Source organism: Lithobates pipiens, unplaced genomic scaffold, assembly GCF_037356315.1.
Source record: "Lithobates pipiens isolate NorthernLeopardFrog02 unplaced genomic scaffold, aLitPip1_a1.2 Scaffold_25, whole genome shotgun sequence".
NCBI classification, from domain to species: Eukaryota; Metazoa; Chordata; class Amphibia; order Anura; family Ranidae; genus Lithobates; species Lithobates pipiens.
Genome location: NW_027507787.1, coordinates 59,000,845 through 59,021,620, shown reverse-complemented (window position 1 = coordinate 59,021,620; position 20,776 = coordinate 59,000,845).

Here is a 20,776-nt window from a genome sequence, read left to right as displayed (position 1 = left end):
TCTCCAAGACAGGTGTATTCACCAACTCCTCCACTCCACCACTCCTCGCACTACTTCCTGTCTTTAAGCCCGGTCGGAGATTCCGTCGGAATGTGTCCGATCGGAGCAGTTTGTCTGATATTCCGACTGTGTGTGGTATGCATCGGACTGTTTCCGTCGGAATATCCGTCGGACCAAATTTTCCAACTTGCTGGAAATATTTTCCGACAAACTGCTCCGATCGGACATACTCCGATCATGTGTAGAGAATTCCGATCGGACAAAGTGCCACGCATGCTCAGATCAAATTCCTACATCAAAGCTATTGACTACTAGCCTGAACGTAGTCCCATCGTAACGAAATTACGTCATCACGTTCTGAAAGATCGGATTTTCCGACAACTTTGTCCGACCGTGTGTATGCAACAGTTTCGGACAAGATCCGACGGACAAAATCCGACGGATTTGGTTGTCGGAATCTCCGACCGTGTGTACAAGGGCTTCCTGGAGGCGTGTGTGCTGGAATCCCTGTAGCCAGGGCTCTAGGCTCTTTCCCACCCCGAATATCACTTCAGATCCTCCGAAATTCCGGGTGCCAAATATCTCTCTATTAACCACTTGCCGACCGCCGCACGACGATATACGTCGGCAGAATGGCACGGGCAGGCATATGGGCGTATATATAAGTCCCTGCCTGCCCGCGGGTGGGGGGCCCGATCGGGCCCCCCCCCGGTGCCTGCGGCGGTCGGCATCCCTTCGAGAGCGATCCGGGATGAGGGGGCGGCCATTCATTCATGGCCACCCCCTCGCGATCGCTCTCGACGAATGGAAATCCCCGGTGACATCACTTCCTCTCCTGTAATGTAAACACAGGAGAGGAAGTGATGTATTCTCTCCTCCGTGTCGGTATTTTTCGTTCCGACACGGAGGAGAGCGGATCGGTGAGTTGCACCAACACTCTACACACACAGTAGAACATGCCAGGCACACTCACACCCCCCCTTTACCCCCCGATCACCCCCCCAATTACCCCTGCCCCCCAGTCACAGTGACACCAATGTCATTTTTTTTTTTTTTTTTTTTTTTTTTTTGCATTGGTGTCATTTGTGACTGTAATAACTGTTAGGGCAGTTAGAGTTAGCCCCCTTTAGTTATAATGTGCCCCCCTAACCCCCCCCAATAAAGGTTTAACCCCGTGATCACCCCCCGTCGCCAGTGTCACTAAGGCTGGGTTCACATTGCAGCGGTTTATGAGAACGAATGTGATTCGCACCGCACTGCAGTGCAAATCACATCCGATCTCTGTGCGATTCGAGTTCAGCCATTCGCCGCACCCGCCGCACCCGCCGCAAATTCGCACGGGACCCTTTTTTTGGCCCGCAGCAGAATCGGATCGCATGGGTGTTCACACCATGCGATCCGAGTTTGCAGATCGCACTGCGATATGCGAACTGATCTGGGGGTGTCAGTAACATTTCACTGACACTCCCAGCAGTTCGCATAGGGCAGTGTGAACTGCCGCCGGGAGGCATGCGATGCGGGAACCCGCCGCGGATTCGCGGCGTTTCCGCATCGCTCCAGTGTGAACCCAGCCTAATAAGCGATCATTTTTCTGATCGCCGTATTAGTGTCACAGATGACGCTAGTTAGGCAGGTAGGTATTTAGGTTCGCCGCAGCTTTTTATAGCGCCAGGGACCCCCATATACTACCGCATAAAGCCCCCTGATTGCCCCCTAGTTAACCCTTTCACCAGTGATCACCATATAACTGTTACAGGTGACGCTGGTTGGTTAGTTATTTTTTTATAGTTTCAGGGCACCCGCCATTTATTACCTAATAAAGGTTTAACCCCCTGATCACCCGGCGGGTGTCATTTGTGACTAATAACTGTTAGGGCAGTTAGGGTTAGCCCCCTTTAGTTCTAAGGTACCCCCCTAACCCCCCCAATAAAGGTTTAACCCCGTGATCACCCCCCGTCGCCAGTGTCACTAAGGCTGGGTTCACATTGCAGCGGTTTGAGAACAGATGTGATTCGCACCGCACTGCAGTGCAAATCACATCCGATCTCTGTGCGATTCGAGTTCAGCCATTCGCCGCACCCGCCGCACCCGCCGCAAATTCGCACGGGACCCTTTTTTTGGCCCGCAGCAGAATCGGATCGCATGGGTGTTCACACCATGCGATCCGAGTTTGCAGATCGCACTGCGATATGCGAACTGATCTGGGGGTGTCAGTAACATTTCACTGACACTCCCAGCAGTTCGCATAGGGCAGTGTGAACTGCCGCCGGGAGGCATGCGATGCGGGAACCCGCCGCGCATTCGTGGCGTTCCCGCATCGCTCCAGTGTGAACCCAGCCTAATAAGCGATCGTTTTTCTGATCGCTGTATTAGTGTCACAGGTGACGCTAGTTAGGCAGGTAGGTATTTAGGTTCGCCGCAGCTTTTTATAGCGCCAGGGACCCCCATATACTACCGCATAAAGCCCCCTGATTGCCCCCTAGTTAACCCTTTCACCAGTGATCACCATATAACTGTTACAGGTGACGCTGGTTGGTTAGTTATTTTTTTATAGTTTCAGGGCACCCGCCATTTATTACCTAGTCTCACTAGTGTACCCCTAAATTTAGGGGTGTCTACTTTCCAAAATGGGGTCATTTGGGGGGGGTTTGTGCCATCTTGGCATTTTATGGCCTTCAAAACTGTAACGCCCTTAGAAAGCCTGAAGGCGGTGCTTGGTTTTCGGGGCCCCGTACGCGGCTAGGCTCCCAAAAAGTCCCACATATGTGGTATCCCCGTACTCAGGAGAAGCAGCAGAATTTATTTTGGGGTGTCATTTCACATATGCCCATGGCATGTGTGAGCAATATATCATTTAGTGACAACTTTGTGAAAAAAAAAAAAAAAAAAAAAAAGTTTGTAATTTTCCCGCAACTTGTGGCAAAATATAAAATATTCCATGGACTCAACATGCCTCTCAGCAAATAGCTTGGGGTGTCTACTTTCTAAAATGGGGTCATTTGTGGGGGTTTTGTGCCATCTTGGCATTTTATGGCCTTCAAAACTGTAATAGGTAGTGAGAAGTGAACTCAAAAATTTACGCCCTTAGAAAGCCTGAAGGCGGTGCTTGGTTTTCGGGGCCCCGTACGCGGCTAGGCTCCCAAAAAGTCCCACATATGTGGTATCCCCGTACTCAGGAGAAGCAGCAGAATTTATTTTGGGGTGTCATTTCACATATGCCCATGGCATGTGTGAGCAATATATCATTTAGTGACAACTTTGTGAAAAAAAAAAAAAAAAAAAAAAAGTTTGTAATTTTCCCGCAACTTGTGGCAAAATATAAAATATTCCATGAACTCAACATGCCTCTCAGCAAATAGCTTGGGGTGTCTACTTTCTAAAATGGGGTCATTTGTGGGGGTTTTGTGCCATCTTGGCATTTTATGGCCTTCAAAACTGTAATAGGTAGTGAGAAGTGAACTCAAAAATTTACGCCCTTAGAAAGCCTGAAGGCGGTGCTTGGTTTTCGGGGCCCCGTACGCGGCTAGGCTCCCAAAAAGTCCCACATATGTGGTATCCCCGTACTCAGGAGAAGCAGCAGAATTTATTTTGGGGTGTCATTTCACATACGCCCATAGCATGTGTGAGCAATATATCATTTAGTGACAACTTTGTGTAAAAAAAAAAAAAAAAATTTTTTTTTGTCATTATTCAATCGCTTGAGGCAAAAAAATAAAATATTCAATGGGCTCAACATGCCTCTTATCAATTTCCTTAGGGGGTCTACTTTCCAAAATGGGGTCATTTGGGGGGGTTTTGTACTGCCCTGCAATTTTAGCACCTCAAGAAATGAGATAGGCAGTCGTAAACTAAAAGCTGCGTAAATTCCAGAAAACGTACCTTAGTTTGTAGATGTGACAACTTTTGCGCAAACCAATAAATATACAATTATTGACTTTTTTTTTACCAAAGACATGTGGCTGAATACATTTTGGCCTAAATGTATGACTAAAATTGAGTTTATTGGATTTTTCTAATAACAAAAAGTAGAAAATATCATTTTTTTTCTAAATTTGCGGTCTTTTTACGTTTATATCGCAAAAAATAAAAATCGCAGAGGCAATCAAATACCATCAAAAGAAAGCTCTATTTGTGGGAAGAAAAGGACGCAAATTTTGTTTGGGTACAACATTGCATGACCGCGCAATTACCAGTTAAAGCAGCGCAGTGCCAAAGTGTAAAAAGACCTCTGGTCATTTACCAGCAAAATGGTCCGGTCTGAAAGTGGTTAAACACAGAGAGAACTGCGAGTCAGTCCTCTCCTGATTAACACTATTCCCAGGAATTCCTCACCCATCCTGGGTGACACCCTGAATACTATCACACTTCCCTTAAAGGGACCACAACCCAATATAGTACCCGTACAGGACCCAACCTTGGCATCATGTACATATATATATATATATATATATATATATATATATATATATATATATATATATATATATATGTATATATGTATATATATTATATATAAGAAGGCCAGTATGGTGGCCTAAATTATATGGATCATATGGGAGGAGCCTGGGGGGTATATATTCTGCCCATTCACCTGTATCCCTTGCTGGTTCCCATGTGCGATACCCTCCCACCCATTAACCTTTTCTGGCCACTTTTCCTTGCACATTCCTCTTCTACAATCATCCATTAATTATCTTTGGGTATGCCCCCTTTTTTGGCGTACTGACCAAGGCGCACCTCAGGTCTGTGTTATGTTGTTAGTCTTGTGGCGTCTTTATGCAGTCCCATGTCTGTCTTGGTCAAGGGACTTCAATCATAAATATATATATCTATATCTATATCTATATCTATATATATATATATATATATATATATATATATATATATATATATATATATATATATACTGTATATGTAAAGTATTTTGCAAAAGTTTTAGGCAGGTGTGAAGAAATGCTGTAACATTAGAATGCTTTAAAAAATATAAATCAAATATTTTAAGCATATACATATTTAATTTAAATATTAATTAAATATGAATTTAATTCAAATATAAAAATGTAATTTAAATATTTTAAATATATTTTTTAAATCAAATCAATATTTGGTGTGACTATCCTTTGGCTTTAAAGCAGTATCAGTTCTTATACTTGCACACTTTGTACACATGCACAAAGTCAGAGATTTTTTAGGATTAGAGTCAGGTGAATGATTAACCGATTATACCAAGCAGGTGCTTATGATCGTCAATTTCATACTTTATATAGGTTGAAACACAGTCATTATCTGAAACAGAAACAGCTGTGTAGGAGGCTGGAGGCTTAAAACTGGGTGAGGTACAGCCAAACTCTGCTAATTAGGTGAAGCTGTGGAAGACAGTTTCATGTCACAGGTCATACACCATAACAAGATTGAGCACAGCAACAAAAAAAAAGTTAATTATACTGCATCAACAAGGTCTCTCCCAGGCAAAGATTTCAAAGCAGGCTGGGGTTTCAAGATGTGCTGTTCAAGCTCTTTTGAAGAAGCACAACGAAACAGGGAATGTTGAGGACCGTAGACACGGTGGTGTTCAAAGGAAACTTAAAGTGGTTGTAAACCCTTACAATCCACTTTTTACTACAGGTAAGTCTATAATAAGCCTTATCTGTAGCTACTCCTGGCATCTCCTAAACCTGTACGGTTTAGGAGATATCCCCTGTATCAGCATGTGCCGACATCATCTACAAACCTGCACTGAAGCAATGGTTTGTCCGTGCCATTGCTTCAGCTAGTGTGCCGCTACCAGTGGCTCCCACGCGCATATGCCGGCCAATCACAGCGTTGGAGCCCACGATACTCAGAGGCTACTCCGGGAGCGATGTTGCCCGCATAGCATACTAGCTCATTATGCCTTTGTCTTGCAGGTTTTTTTTTTTTTTGTTTTTTTTGTGGGTTTACAACCACCTTAATGCAGTAGATAAAAGACAAATCATGCTTGCTTCCTTTTAACATCTGAAGATATCCAATAGTGCCATCAGCACTGAATTGCGGAAACCAGTGTGTCCCAGGTACACTCATTTACTATCCAGAGAAGTCTGGCCAGAAGTGTTCTACATGAAAGAATTGCATTCAAAAAAATCCATACCTCCAACATGGAAACAAGGCTAAGCGACTTAACTATGCATGAAAACCTAGGAAGTGGGGTGCAGAAAAATGGAAGCAGGTGCTCTAGACTGATGAGTCAAAAATTTTAAATATTTGGCTATAGCAGGAGGCAGTTTGTTCACCAAAGAGCTGGATAGTGGTAAAATAATGAGTGTCTGCAGGCAATAGTGAAGCATGGTGGAGATTCCTTGCAAGTTTGGGGCTGCATTTCTGCAAATGGAATTGGAGATTTGGTCAGGATTAGGGATGAGCCGAACACCCCCCGGTTCGGTTCGCACCAGAACTTGCGAACGACCCCCGCGTTCGGTACGAACGTTAGAACCCCATTGAAGTCTATGGGACTCGAACGTTCGAAATGGAAAGTGCTAATTTTAACGGCTAATATGGAAGGTAGTGTCCTAAAAAGGGTTTGGGGACCTGCCTCCTGCCTCAGGGGACATGGGTCACTGCAAAAAAAAGTTTTAAAAACGGCCGTTTTGGCGGGAGCACTGATTTTAATGACGATTAAAGTGAAAAAAAAAAAGTGAAATATTCCTTTAAATATGGTGCCTGGGGGGTGTCTGTAGTATGCCTGTGAAGTGCCACGTGTTTCCCGTGTTTAGAACAGTCCCTGCACCAAATGACATTAAACGGAAATAACACCATTTAAAACTGCTTGCGGTTTTAATGTTATATCTGGTTCCTGCAATATTTTGGTTGAAAATCATTGAGAAAAATGGCATGGGTAGCCCTCCCTGCCCATTACCAGCCCCTTTAGGTCTTGTACGCATATTAAGGGGAACCCCGTACCCATATTAAAAAAAGGAAATGCGTGTGGTCCCCAGGCCCTATATACTCAGAACATCAGTATACAGGCGGTGCAAACAAGATAGGGACTGTGTAGGTTTGTTGTGTTAAGTTGAATCTGTTTGTAATTTTCAACTAGTACATTTTTAAAGTGTAGCTCCATTCAAAAAAACTATTTTAAAGCTTTTTGAAAAACATAGGGAAGGGTTATCACCCCTGTATAATTTGTTTTGTCGTCCATCTTTTTTCATCTCACTTGCTGCTGTCTCCTTGCGTTTGCAAGTAGGAGATGTTTGTAAGTTGGATGTTTGAAAGTAGGGGCCTGCCCTATATTATAGCGGTATGTACTGGGTACAGAGCACGCAGACAGCACGCAGACAGCACGCACTATCTCCTAACACTACTGACTGCAAGCTCTATTATTAACCACTTGACCACTGGGCACTTAAACACCCTTAATAACCAGACCAATTTTCAGCTTTCGGTGCCCTCACATTTTGAATGACAATTACTCAGTCATGCAACACTGGACCTATAGGAAATGTTTATCCTTTTTTTTCACACAAATAGAGCTTTCTTTTGGTGGTATTTAATCACCTCTCAGTTTTTTATTTTTTGTGCTATAAAAGAAAAAAGACCGAAAATTCTGCGAAAAAATGAATTTTTCTTTGTTTCTGTTATAAAATTTAGCAGATTAGTCATTTTTTCTTCATAAATTTTGGCCAAAATTCATACTACTACATATCTTTGGTAAAAATAAGTACAAATTGGTGGATATTATTTGGTCTTTGTGAAAGTTATAGAGTCCACAAGCTATGGTGCCAATATCTGAAAATTGATCACACCTGAAGTACTGACGGCCTATTTCCTTTTTTTTTTTCCACAAAATTGTCATATTATCAGGTTATTTCACACACACAGCATATGCATACCACAAATTACACCCCAAAACACATTCTGCTATTACTCCCGAGTACGGCGATACCACATGTGTGAGACTTTTACACAGCGTGGCCACATACAGAGGCCCAACATGCAGGGAGCGCCATCAGGCGTTCTGGAGCACCCAGGCCAATTCTGACATTTCTCTCCTACATGTAAAAATCATCATTTATTTGCTAGAAAATTACAGAGAACCCCAAAACATTATATATGTATTTTTTTTTAGCAAAGACCCTGGAGAATACAATGGTGGTCGTTGCAAATTTTTATCTCACACGGTATTTGCACAGCAATTTTTCAAACGCGTTTTTTTGGGGGAAAAAACAGTTTTGTGCTTAAAAAACAAACAAAAAAAACAGTAAAGTTAGCCCAATGTTTGCATAAAGTGAAAGATGAAGTTATGCTGAGTAAATAGATATCAAACATGTCACTCTTCAAAATTGCACATGCCCGTGGAATGGCGCCAAACGTCACTACTTAAAAAATCCCCATAGGCGACGCTTTAATTTTTTTTTTACTGATTACATGTTTTGAGTTGCAGAGGAGGTCTAGGACTAGAATTATTGCTCTCGCTCTAACGTTCTCGGCGATACCTCACATGTGTGGTTTGAACACCGTTTTCATATGTGGGCGGGGCTTACGCATGCGTTCGCTTCTGCATGCGAGCACATGGGGACATGGGCGCTTTAATTATTTTTTTTTTTTTTATTGTTCATTTTACTTTATTTATTTTAGTTTGAAATTTTTTTCCCCAAAAATATATTTTTGATCACTTTTATTCCTATTACAAGGAATGTAAACATCCCTTGTAATAGGAATATGGGGTGACAGGTCCTCTTTACAGTGAAATCTGGGGGTCAATATGACCCCACATCTCACCTCTAGGCTGGGAAGCCTGAAATAAAAAATAAAAAAAAGATTCTGGCTTTGATCGTACTGGCGAGTTGGTAGAAGCACCGTAGGGCGGTGAGGGGTGGGGGGCGTCTATGGCTGGGTATTTCAGGGTATCACCGAGTATGGCTGGGTATCTCCGAGTATAGCTGGGTATGGCTATTTATGGCAGGGTATTGCAGAGTATTGGCGGGGTATTGGCGGGGTACTACAGAGTAATAGCAGGGTACTGCAGAGTATTGGGGGGTACTCCAGAGTAATGGCAGGGTACTGCAGAGTAATGGGGGTTACTGCAGAGTAATGGGGGGTACTGCAGAGTAATGGCAGGGTACTGGAGAGTAATGGCAGGGTACTGCACTGCAGGGTAATGGCGGGGTACTGCAGAGTAATGGCGGGTACTGCAGAGTAATGGCAGGGTACTGCACTGCAGAGTAATGGCGGGGTACTGCAGAGTAATGGCGGGTACTGCAGAGTAATGGCAGGGTACTGCACTGCAGAGTAATGGCGGGGTACTGCAGAGTAATGGCGGGTACTGCAGAGTAATGGCAGGGTACTGCACTGCAGAGTAATGGCGGGGTACTGCAGAGTAATGGCGGGGTACTGCAGAGTAATGGCAGGGAATTGAGGGGTTAAATTCGGTGAGCAGCGATGTGGGCACTGCAGATGCAGCCCACATCGCTGCTGACACTGATCTCTTTCCCCTCCGCTGTACCGATCGGTACAGAGAGGGGAGGGAGGAACCGGCGTCATAACATGACGCCGGTTTGTTTACAAGTGATCACTCCGTCATTTGACGGAGCGATCACGTGGTAAATGGCCGCTATGAGTGGCCGTTTACCGTGATCCGTGATGCGCCGGGTCCTGTGGACCCGGCGGTCATGGATGCTCTCGAGTGCGCGCCCCAGGGGGCGCGCGAGAGCAGAATTCTGGGAGGCCGTTAATTAACGGCCTCTCAGAGTTAAACAACCGCCCTGAAGCCGTTAATCGGCAATGGGCAGTGGTTAAGTGGTTAAAGCTAGATCACTAGCTATATAGGTGAGGTGAATATAGTGGTGTATACTGCGGTCAGGGCACAGACAACAACCACTACACAGCAGCAAGATAGGAAATCAGCCAAAAACGATTGGTGTGTAACTGTGTTGAAGGTACACAGAACACCCACTGCTTCAGATGCTAACACACTACACGAGGCCGCCTCAAAGGCGGCCTTATATAGTGTGGGGCGTGCACTACACAGCCTGAGCTATGATTGGCCACAGGCAGGATGCCTGTGGCCAATCATGGCTCTCCTCGCTGCTGGCACTGCGATTGGCCAAGCATGCGGGGTCACAGTGCATGCTTGGCCAATCATGAGGCAGCATTGCACTGTGCCACCGCAGTGCATTGTGGTCCGCGCGCGCGCCACTCGAATTTTGACGCGAACGGCCAAAACGTTCGGAATTCGCCGAACGCCCGAACAGCCAATGTTCGAGTCGAACGTACGTTCGACTCGAACACGAAGCTCATCCCTAGTCAGGATCAATAGTGTCCTCAATGAAGAGAAAGCCAGGAAGATACTTATTCATTGTGCCATGCCATCAGGGAGGCATGTGATTAGCCCCAAATGTATTCTGCAGCAGAACAAAAACCCCAAACATAAAGGCAATGTCATTAAGAACTATTTTCAGTCTAAAGAAGAAGGAAGAGTCCTGGAAGTGATGTTTTGATCCCCACAGAGCCATGATCTCATCATCCACTCTCTTTGGGATTACATGACAGAAGGGTTAACTGCAGACTACATCCAAAGAATATCTGTGGTTAGTTCTCTAGGATGTTTGGAACAACCTACCTGCTGAGTTCCTTCAAAAACTGTGTGCAAGTGTACTTTGAAGAATTAAAGAATGGATGCTGTTTTTAAGGCAAAAGTCAATCACACTAAATATTGATTTTCTTTGGCTTTCTCTTTTGTTCATTTACTTTTCATTTTGTTAATTGACAAAAAATAAACGATTAACACTCCTATTTCTGAAAGCATATTTAGAAAGGTCCCAGGCCTCCTCTAGTCTACTGAGAACCTTCAGAGCCAAGAACTGCTGACATCTTTCTGTACAGAGTGGGTTGTGAGGCATAGTGGGTGTAATGCAAGTTAGATTCATGGGCACCAGACACTTCCTGAATGCAAAGAAATTTTATTTATCTTAAACAGAACGTTGGGAAGAGAGGGTTAGGGTCTGGACACCCTTAAGCAGTTGCAATGTTAATTGGAAGACTCTGAGACTTCTACAGGAGGACAGCCAATCACTTCTTGTAGCTTTTCAACCCACTGAGCTCCCAGTCTCTCTCACTAGACCAGAGGATTCACTGCCACTGAATCCCTTGAGCTTTTCCAATCTTCACTGTAGTATCTTCCTCAAGCGTTACCCTGCTTCTATTCTGGGTCCCAAGCTTGGCATTCCAGATACTTATCAAGCTATACCCCACTGGCCTGCTCGGCCCCTGGCTTGACACACAAGGCTGCTCTGCAAGCGTCATCTCCCCTGGCTGGGTCCCTGGTTTGACATCTGCTGAAGTTACCTGATTCTTCACCGTCCCCAAGTAGTGAGAATTCTGTTGCGGGACTTGCGTCAGCTACTCACTATGGTCCCTGTTAATAAGGTGGGTGGACTCTAGTGGTGACAGCCACTTCACATCTCCCCAGGGATGTGTGGGCGGGGCAGACACAGGGGGCAGCCAGGAGTAGAGAGGCTGGAGGAGGAGCAGTGTCCGAGCAGAGAGCTGTGTGTGAGAAATCAGCTGCTAACGTCATTTGTAGTTGCACCAGAGCCTGGAAATGACACAGGCTTGACCTCAAAGCAGTAGGTGTTAATCCTCTCCAGGCCACGGGCAACAATTACCTCTCGCTGTGCAGCCTGATCATCAACAGGCCATGGAGCAGGCGGCCCCCGGCACACTGGAAAAATGCCCGGGCTGCCCTATGGCCAGTCCGGGCCTGGTTGCAAACCCCTGTGTTCTTTCACCTTAATGCATCTCTTATAATGCATTATCAACTTGAATTGGTTGGTGAAAGTAGTAGCCAAAACAGCTATAGGAACATTTACTAAAAAAAAATTAATTAAAGACCTTAACTTCAAAAAACTGTCCACAGAGGCAGCTCTAGACCTTGTGAGGCCACAGGCAAAACTTAGACATGAGGCCCAACTCACTCCCATAGTGTGAAAAATAATTCAAGCAATAAAAATTAACTGTATAAATGGTATATATTAAGAGCCTTGAAACCGATACCTACCATCCGTCTGCCCATCAGGCATTCCCAGCTGGAGATCCTCCTGTGGTGGATGGGAGGGGTGCCATACATGGACGCAATGTCACTCCTCATTGGCTGGCAGGTGGAGCTCCAGAAGTCTTAGGCTTGGTTCAGACATATCCAGTGTGAATTCCCTGTCCGATTTCACTGTATATTTCCAAAGCAGCAGTTCAGAGGTTCAGCTGGGAAGCTGGCCATCGCGTCCTTAACAACCGATGACTTATCAGCTGTTTATCAGCGGGTTCCCTGTTGACAGCTGCATGTAAACTAAAGAATTGCCAGTGATGAAAAATAAAGAAAAAAAGAGCGTGGGGTCCAACCTCAATCCATACCAGGCCCTTTGGCTGAACCATACCAGGTCACATGCCCTCAACATGGGATGAGTCCTTTAATGGGGGCAAGGGCCTGTTCCCCACAACCATGGCCGGTGGTTGTGAGGGTCTGTGGGCAGGGGACTTGTGGACTCTGGAACCTCTTCAACATGGGGACCCCAGATCTCTCCCCCCCATGTGAATGAGTATGGGGTACATTGTACCCCTACTTATCCAATAAAAAAAGTGTCAAAATGAAACAAAAACACAGCGACAGTTCCTTTATTAAAAAAACAAAAACAATGTCTCCCGGTGTAGATACAGTGTCAATCACGATAAACAACAATGTGCTTGGAGGGGGGGGGGCAGAGCCCAAAGCACCCCCTATTGAGGGCATGTGGCCTGGTATGGTTCAATTGGCATAGGGGTCTCCTAAAATCCATGGTATGGTTTGGGGGAAGGACCCCACGCTGTTCTTTTTTCTTTATTTTTCATTGCCGGCAATTCTTTAGTTTACATTCAGTTGTCAGCTGAGAATGCCTAATTTGTCTAATTAAAGAGCCGCCTTTGACTGGCCATAGGCAGAACAGTTTAATAGCATAGTTTATGAGCTAACGGAAAAGGAAAAAGTACTGCTCTCCTAACTAAATAAACACAAAAACAAATAGCAGCAGCTACTATGTATGATACACACATATAACTAGAAAAACAAAAGAAAGGTAGCTGCGCTGACAGTGAATCAGAAGCAAATGAATTATAATAAAATTACAAATAATCAAGTGTGAAATATCAACAACCATAGGTGTTCAAATGAAAAAAAAACAATCGTATGTGATGATGAGATATTAAATTAAAAATAAATTGAGATAAATAATGCAAATCAAATAATTAATAAAGTCCAAAAGATAACATAAGTGATTGTGACAAATTCATGCAATCTTCCGTCACCAAAATGTGTTGACACCATAAAGAATGCACTCTTACATAAGGCAAGCATCAATCAGGTTGCAACCATACACCCCGACAGGGTCCCAATACAAGATCCCGAATAGCAGTTCAGAGGGCAGCAGGCCAGGAACTCAAAACAGCCAATGCTCGACTGAGGAGACTCTCGGACAGGAGGCAATTGTCATCTAGAATTAAAACAAAAGGGACTTCCCATAGTGTAATACTGGTAGACTATTTTAATATTAATGGATTAAAACACTTACAAACATAATGGAGAAACAGCATATATGCCGGCAAGCGAGCGCCCGTTCGCTCAGGATTCCAACGTGATCACGTCAGCACGTAGTTTATGAGCTAGGACAAAGGCATAATGAGCTAGTATGCATAGCATACTAGCTCATTATGTATTACTTACCTGAGATCGAAGCTCCTGAAGCGACCCTCGTTTACCTCCTCGGTCGCTAACATGTTGACTCATCGTGTCTTCCGGGTATCGCTGCTCTGGTGCTGTAACTGGCCGGAGCAGCAATGACGTCACTCCCGCTCATGTGCGATGGTGCCACCACTAATGATCTGGTGCCGCATGATCACCGTTAGCAACAGCACACACACTGCACCTGCGCCTGATGTCTACGGCACATGCGCCATAGACATCGGTGCTGCTATTTCTGCAAATATCTCCTAAAACTTTTAGGTTTAGGTTTAGGAGATATTTCTTGCACCTACAGGTAAGCCTTAATCTAGGCTTACCTGTAGGTTAAAGTGGTTGTAATCAGTTTACAACCACTTTAACAGTTTATTAAAATGTCAAAACAAATTGAACACAAACATTCTAAAGCCACAACCACTAATTCCCTGAACTTCCCTGAGTCACCTCCCCTCTCTGTATCACCAATTATTCAAAACCTGTAATCAAACTTTTGAACCTTCATTAACCACTTGACCTCCAGAAGGTTTTACCCCCTTCATGACCAGGGCATTTTTATGTTTTTTTATGTTCAACGGTCACTGATAATGTGCTGTTTCCTCCAATCTAAACCCCATTTGCTAAACGCAGTAAAATTTAATTAACGTACATCGCTGTCGACGGTATACTATGGGGTATGTGACGATTGCCTAGGTGATGTGGCCTGGCTCTAGGTACTACCTTAACATAAGTTTATAATTGGCTTTCACTGTTAAAACTTTGGCTGAGCTTTTACATACAGCTGTCCAAATGGCTTCTCAATTTCCTTGTGACACTGTTTATTGGAGTTACTGGTCCCATTTAATGGTAAAAGGTAGAGTAAAGCTGCTTAAGGTAGTATTAGTTGGGACTACAGATAGGAAATTGGGCTTAGGGTATGCAGCACATTGCTGTTTTAAGGTCATGTGGACTTTGTCCGGCGGACAACCCGCCAGACTTTGCAGTGGAGGTCTGCCGGACTTTCCTGCACACACACGCGACCGGTCTTTTCAAGCGGACTAGGTCCGCCGGATAATCCAATCGTGTGTCTATGCGGTATGAGTGTTTGGGTTTTGTAGTCAACAAGCAGGGTGTGAGTCCAGGTGCACATAGCCCCTATTATAATGTTGGTCTGCTGAGAGTTGCAGGTAGAGTTCGGAGCAGTGGCTGCTATTGAGTGAGTCTCTGTGTGAAGATAGACGCTCTGTGCATTAAGAAGCTTAAAGCAGTGTTTGTTGAAGGGCTTGCAGCTGTGTGGGTCCAAGGAGCCCAAAGCTGTGTGCGCTTGAGGAGCCCAAGGCTGTGTGTATCCAAGGAGCTCCAAGCTGTGTGCCTGGAAGAGCTGGTGGTGTAAGGGACCAGTATTTACAGCAGCAGGGCTGCTGAAGAGTAGCCAGGTTGTCTAGCATTTTCATTTGGATTTTGAGTATTTTGCTGGAGAAGAGCCAGACCCTTAAATATAGTTCCTGACTGACATTAACTCACGTGAAAACACATCTACCTCTAGAGCTAATGATCCCCAATGTCGCAATGGTCATAACCTTGTTTGGTGTTTGGAAGGGATTCTGGATTTGAAATCTAGAAGAACAGCTGTGTGGCAGGTAAGGCAATTCACAAATATATATTTAACTATCTGTCTACCCTTATACTTTTATGCCCATGTCTCAGCAGAATCTTAACCCTACACCTAAGCCTTAAACATAACTCCTACCCTCTTAAACTAAGAAAAACTACAGCTTAACCACTTGCTTACTGGGCACTTAAACCCCCCTCAGTCCCAGACCAATTTTCAGCTTTCAGCGCTGATGCACTTTGAGTGACAATTGCGCGGGCATACAACACTGTACCCAAATGAAATTTTTATCATTTTTTTCCCACAAATAGAGCTTTCTTTTGGTGGTATTTAGTTACAGCTCGGAGTTTTATTTTTTGCTAAACAAACAAAAAAAGATGCAAAAAAAAAAAAAAAAAAATCATGTTTTAATAGTTTGTTATAAAATTTTGCAAACGGGTCATTTTTCTCCTTCATTGAAGTGCGCTGATTAGGCGGCACTGATAGGCTGCATTGGTGGGCACTGATGGGCTGCATTGGTGGGCACTGATGGGCTGCATTGGTGGGCACTGATAGGCTGCACTGGTGGGCACTGATAGGCATAGTTAAGGCGGCACTAATAGGCACAGATAAGGCGGCACCGATGGGCACAGATAAGGCGGCACTGATGGGCAAAGATGGGCACAGATAAGATGGCACGGATGGGTGGCACGGATAAGTGGCACGGATGGGTGGCACGGATGGGCACTGATAGGTACCACAGATAGATGGGACTGATGGGCACTGATAGGTGGCACTGATAGGTGGCTCTGATAGGTGGCACTGCTGGGCACTGATGGGCGGCACTGCTGGGCACTGATGGGCGGCACTGCTGGGCACTGATGGGCGGCACTGGGGTGCAGCACCTGAGGCAGATTTTGGGTGGCACTGTGGGTGGCACTGCTGGGTGGCACTGTGGGTGGCACTGTGGGCACTGCTGGGTGGCACTGTGGGCACTGCTGGGTGGCACTGTGGGCACTATGGGCACTGCTGGGTGGCACTGACAGGGGGGCACTTACTTTATTCAGGATGGCACTGCGGGTGGCAGGTGGGCACTGGCAGGGGGCAGGTGTCCTTTTATATTGCTGGCCGTGATCGGGACTGATGTCCCGAACACGGCCGCCGGCGATCGGCTTTTTTTTTTTCTCCTCGCGCTGTCAGCGCGAGGAGGAATACTAGCCGATTACCGGCTCCGTTTTATCACATGATCAGCTGTCATTGGCTGACAGCTGATCACGTGATAAGGGGTCGGGATCGACCCCTTACACGGATCGGTGATCAGGCGAGTCTCACGGACTCGCCGATCACAGAGCGCGCCGCGCGCGCCCCTCAGGGGGCGCGCAGGCCGCTCGTAACCAGGACTACGTCAATAGACGTAGTCCCGGAAATGTGGGTCCGCGCTATTGCCGTCATTTTGCAATAGCGCGGATCCCAAGTGGTTAAAGTATATGTTACCTCAATATTTAAATTTTCTGTCTATTACTACATATTTTTTGTTATTAACAAAGTATCATGTTCTTTTTTCATTGTGTGAAATACCTGGTGATCCTGCCAGCCCCTTACTTTACTATTTCAAACTGACTACACCAGGACATTGAAGCACATCGTGATCAATTTTCTTATTTGCATTCTACTTAACAGCACAGCCTACCTGTACTCCAATGGTCAGACTTCTGTCTCAGAAGTCCCCCTCCCCGACACACATAACTTTTCACCGGGAAGATCAGTGTACTGCTGTTTCTGTACCATCTGCTGACACATCCTTCTGCATTGATCCTCAGTGTATTTCTGTCTCTGCATTGTACAGTTCAAGAAGCTGCTGCCATGCTCCTGAATTGTCCCAATGAGTCTCCACTCCCACCGCTCTAAGTCCCCAATGCAGTTGAGAACAGAGGTTATGTGATCAAGGAATAAAATGTATTTTGAATGTTACATATACAGTAAAAAAAATGCTTGGCCTTTCTTATCTATTTGAAACTGAACAGGTTGTGAGGTAAAGGCTCACATTACATATACATTAACCTTAATCTACTACCTAAGGCTAACTTAGCCCCTAAAAGAAAAATTATCAACTGAGCTATCACATTGATAACTACTTTGTATCATGAGAGTAGCAGCACCCAATCCTAACAGTCCTTTCGAAAAGAAGAACTAGAACACCATTTACCTGTATTGTGGTGATGTACACATTGTATATTGTATAGTGTATAGTATGTATTGTTTTTTTGACAGATGCCACCCTGGAGATACCTAATGCAATGTTTCTTTTAGGGGTGCACTAAATGGGTTTTTTGGTGCCGAAACCGATACCGAAAATGAAAAATACACTAGGCCGAAAACCGAAACCGATACCAAAACAGCACCGATACCGAAACATATTTAAAAAAAAAATATTTTTATACAGGAGATGGTCAGAGACTGGGGACATGGTACAAGAGATGGTCAGAGACTGGGGACATGGTACAAGAGATGGTCAGAGACTGGGGACATGGTACAAGAGATAGTCAGAGACTGGGGACATGGTACAGGAGGTGGTCAGAGACTGGGGACATGGTACAGGAGGTGGTCAGAGACTGGGGACATGGTACAGGAGATGGTCAGAAACTGGGGACATGGTACAGGAGATGGTCAGAGACTGCAGACATGCTACAGAAGATGGTCAGAGACTGGGGACATGGTACAGGAGGTGATCAGAGACTGGGGACATGGTACAGGAGGTGGTCAGAGACTGGGGACATGGTACAGGAGGTGGCCAGAGACAGGGGACATGGTACAGGAGGTGGTCAAAGACAGGGGACATGGTACAGGAGATGGTCAGACAGGGGACATGGTACAGGAGATGGTCAGAGACAGGGGACATGGTACAGGAGATGGTCAGAGACAGGGGACATGGTACAGGAGATGATCAGAGACAGGGGACACGGTACAGGAGATGGTCAGAGACAGGGGACACGGTACAGGAGATGGTCAGAGACAGGGGACACGGTACAGAAGATGATCAGAGACAGAGGACACGGTACAGGAGATGGTCAGAGACAGAGGACACGGTACAGGAGATGATCAGAGACTGGGGACATGGTACAGGAGATGGTCAGACTGGGGACACGGTACAGGAGATGGTCAGAGACTGGGGACGTGGTACAGGAGATGGTCAGAGACAGAGGACGTGGTACAGGAGCCCCATTGCAGGCCAGTGTGCCCCATTGCAGGCCAGTGTCCCCCATTGCAGGCCAGTGTCCCCTATTGCAGGTCAGTGTGCCCCATTGCAGCCAGTGTGTTCCATTGCAGGCCAGTGTCCCCCATTGCAGGCCAGTGTCCCCCATTGCAGGTCAGTGTGCCCCATTGCAGCCAGTGTGTCCCATTGCAGCCAGTGTGTTCCATTGCAGGCCAGTGTCCCCCATTGCAGGCCAGTGTCCCCCATTGCAGGCCAGTGTGCCCCATTGCAGCCAGTGTGTCCCATTGCAGCCAGTGTCCCCCATTGCAGGCCAGTGTCCCCCATTGCAGGCCAGTGTCCCCCATTGCAGCCAGTGTCCCCCATTGCAGCCAGTGTGCCCCATTGCAGCCAGTGTGTCCCATTGCAGCCAGTGTCCCATTTTTGCAGCCAGTGTGCCTGTGTCCCATTTTGCAGCCAGCCTGTGCAGGGAAGAGAGCCGCCTCCGCCGCCTGTTTGATCACAGCGCCGGCAACATCACAGCTTTCAGTTCAATAGCTGTGTGTTCCCGGCCGCACCCCGTCACACACAGCCCCCCCCCCCCCCTGTCCGGGCACTTTGATAGACAGATCATCTGTCCAATCCTGCGGGTGATCTATCTATCAAAGTGCCCGGACAAGGGGGAGGGGCTGTGTGTGACGGCGCGGCTGGGAACACACAGCTATTGAAATGAAAGCTGTGATGTTCCCGGCACTGTGATCAAACAGGCGGCGGAGGCGGCTCTCCTGCGCTATACACCCCCCATGATGGGTGGCCCCCACCCAGGCCACGCCCCGTTTTCGGCTCCATTATCGGCCGTTTTTCTCTTTTGGCAAATTGCCGAAAAGGACATTATGTTTCGGCGGTCGAAATTTTGGTGCATCCCTAGTTTCTTTAGTAATGTCATTAAATATAGGTATATCCATTTAATGTAAGTATATCCCCAATGTCTGCGTACTTGAGCCAACAGAAAACAAGAACATAAAGTACAGATTGGAGAATATATATAGCAGCCGTTCTCAACCACGGTTCCATAGATCCCTGGGGTTTCTTTAGAGATTGCCAGGGGTTCCTTGCATTGAACACTGACCACCAATGCATGGGAACAGATCTCACATTGACCACCAATGTGAAGGGACACCCCATTACTAATGAAAGGCAAAACTGTTTCCCTGATTTTCAACACAACCAATATATAGGAGTACTTTCCCACTCACCCCATGTGTTAAAGGCAGGGCCGGATTAACATAGGGGCGTTTGGAGCTGAAGCTCCAGGCCCCCATCGTATTATAGGCCCAAACACTTTAAGTACATACAATAAGTCAATCACCACGGCCCGGCCGTCGGCCACCGGCAGCTATATATCTTTGTCATTGCCAGGCAGCTGCATTATTTATAGGCCCACATATATGACATTTTAGTTTTAATTGCGGCGTGGCCGACTGATATAATATTGCAGAGTGCAGACAATCAGTGCGGGCAGTACCAGTGCACTGCTGAGGCTGAGCGTGCTCGGCTGCTCGCATCCTGTAGGCGGAGCTTGACGTCCCGGCTTGCATGACGTCATCCGGAGGCCTTCCCCAGCGTCCCGAGGCTTGACTGGGAAAGGACTGGACGGACTCTTGTGTGCGGGCGCTGGGCGGTACTGCGAACAATAAGGACAGCCTGGACACAGTGGACAGCACAATTAAATTCAAGTAAGCCACGGGCGCTAGGCAGATAGGTTCTATTTTTGAAATTGGCTGAAGTGGTTAACGTACATTTTGGGCGGGGGGACTGTGCAGGCAACCCATCAGTGCCCATTTAGTGCATCTCATCAGTGCCAGTGCCCTCTATCAGTGCCAGTGTCCTCTATCAGTGCCACCAATCAGTGCCAGTGTCCTCTATCAGTGCCACATATCAGTGCCAGTGTCCTCTATCAGTACCACCAATCAGTGCCAGTGTCCTCTATCAGTGCCGCCAATCAGTGCCAGTGTCCTCTATCATGCCACCAACCAGTACCAGTGCCCTCTATCAGTGCCACATATCAGTGCCAGTGTCCTCTATCAGTGCCACCAATCAGTACCAGTGTCCTCTATCAGTGCCACCAATCAGTGCCAGTGTCCTCTATCATGCCACCAACCAGTACCAGTGTCCTCTATCAGTGCCACAAATCAGTGCCAGTGTCCTCTATCAGTGCCACCAATCAGTGCCAGTGTCCTCTATCAGTGCCACCAATCAGTACCAGTGCCACATATCAGTG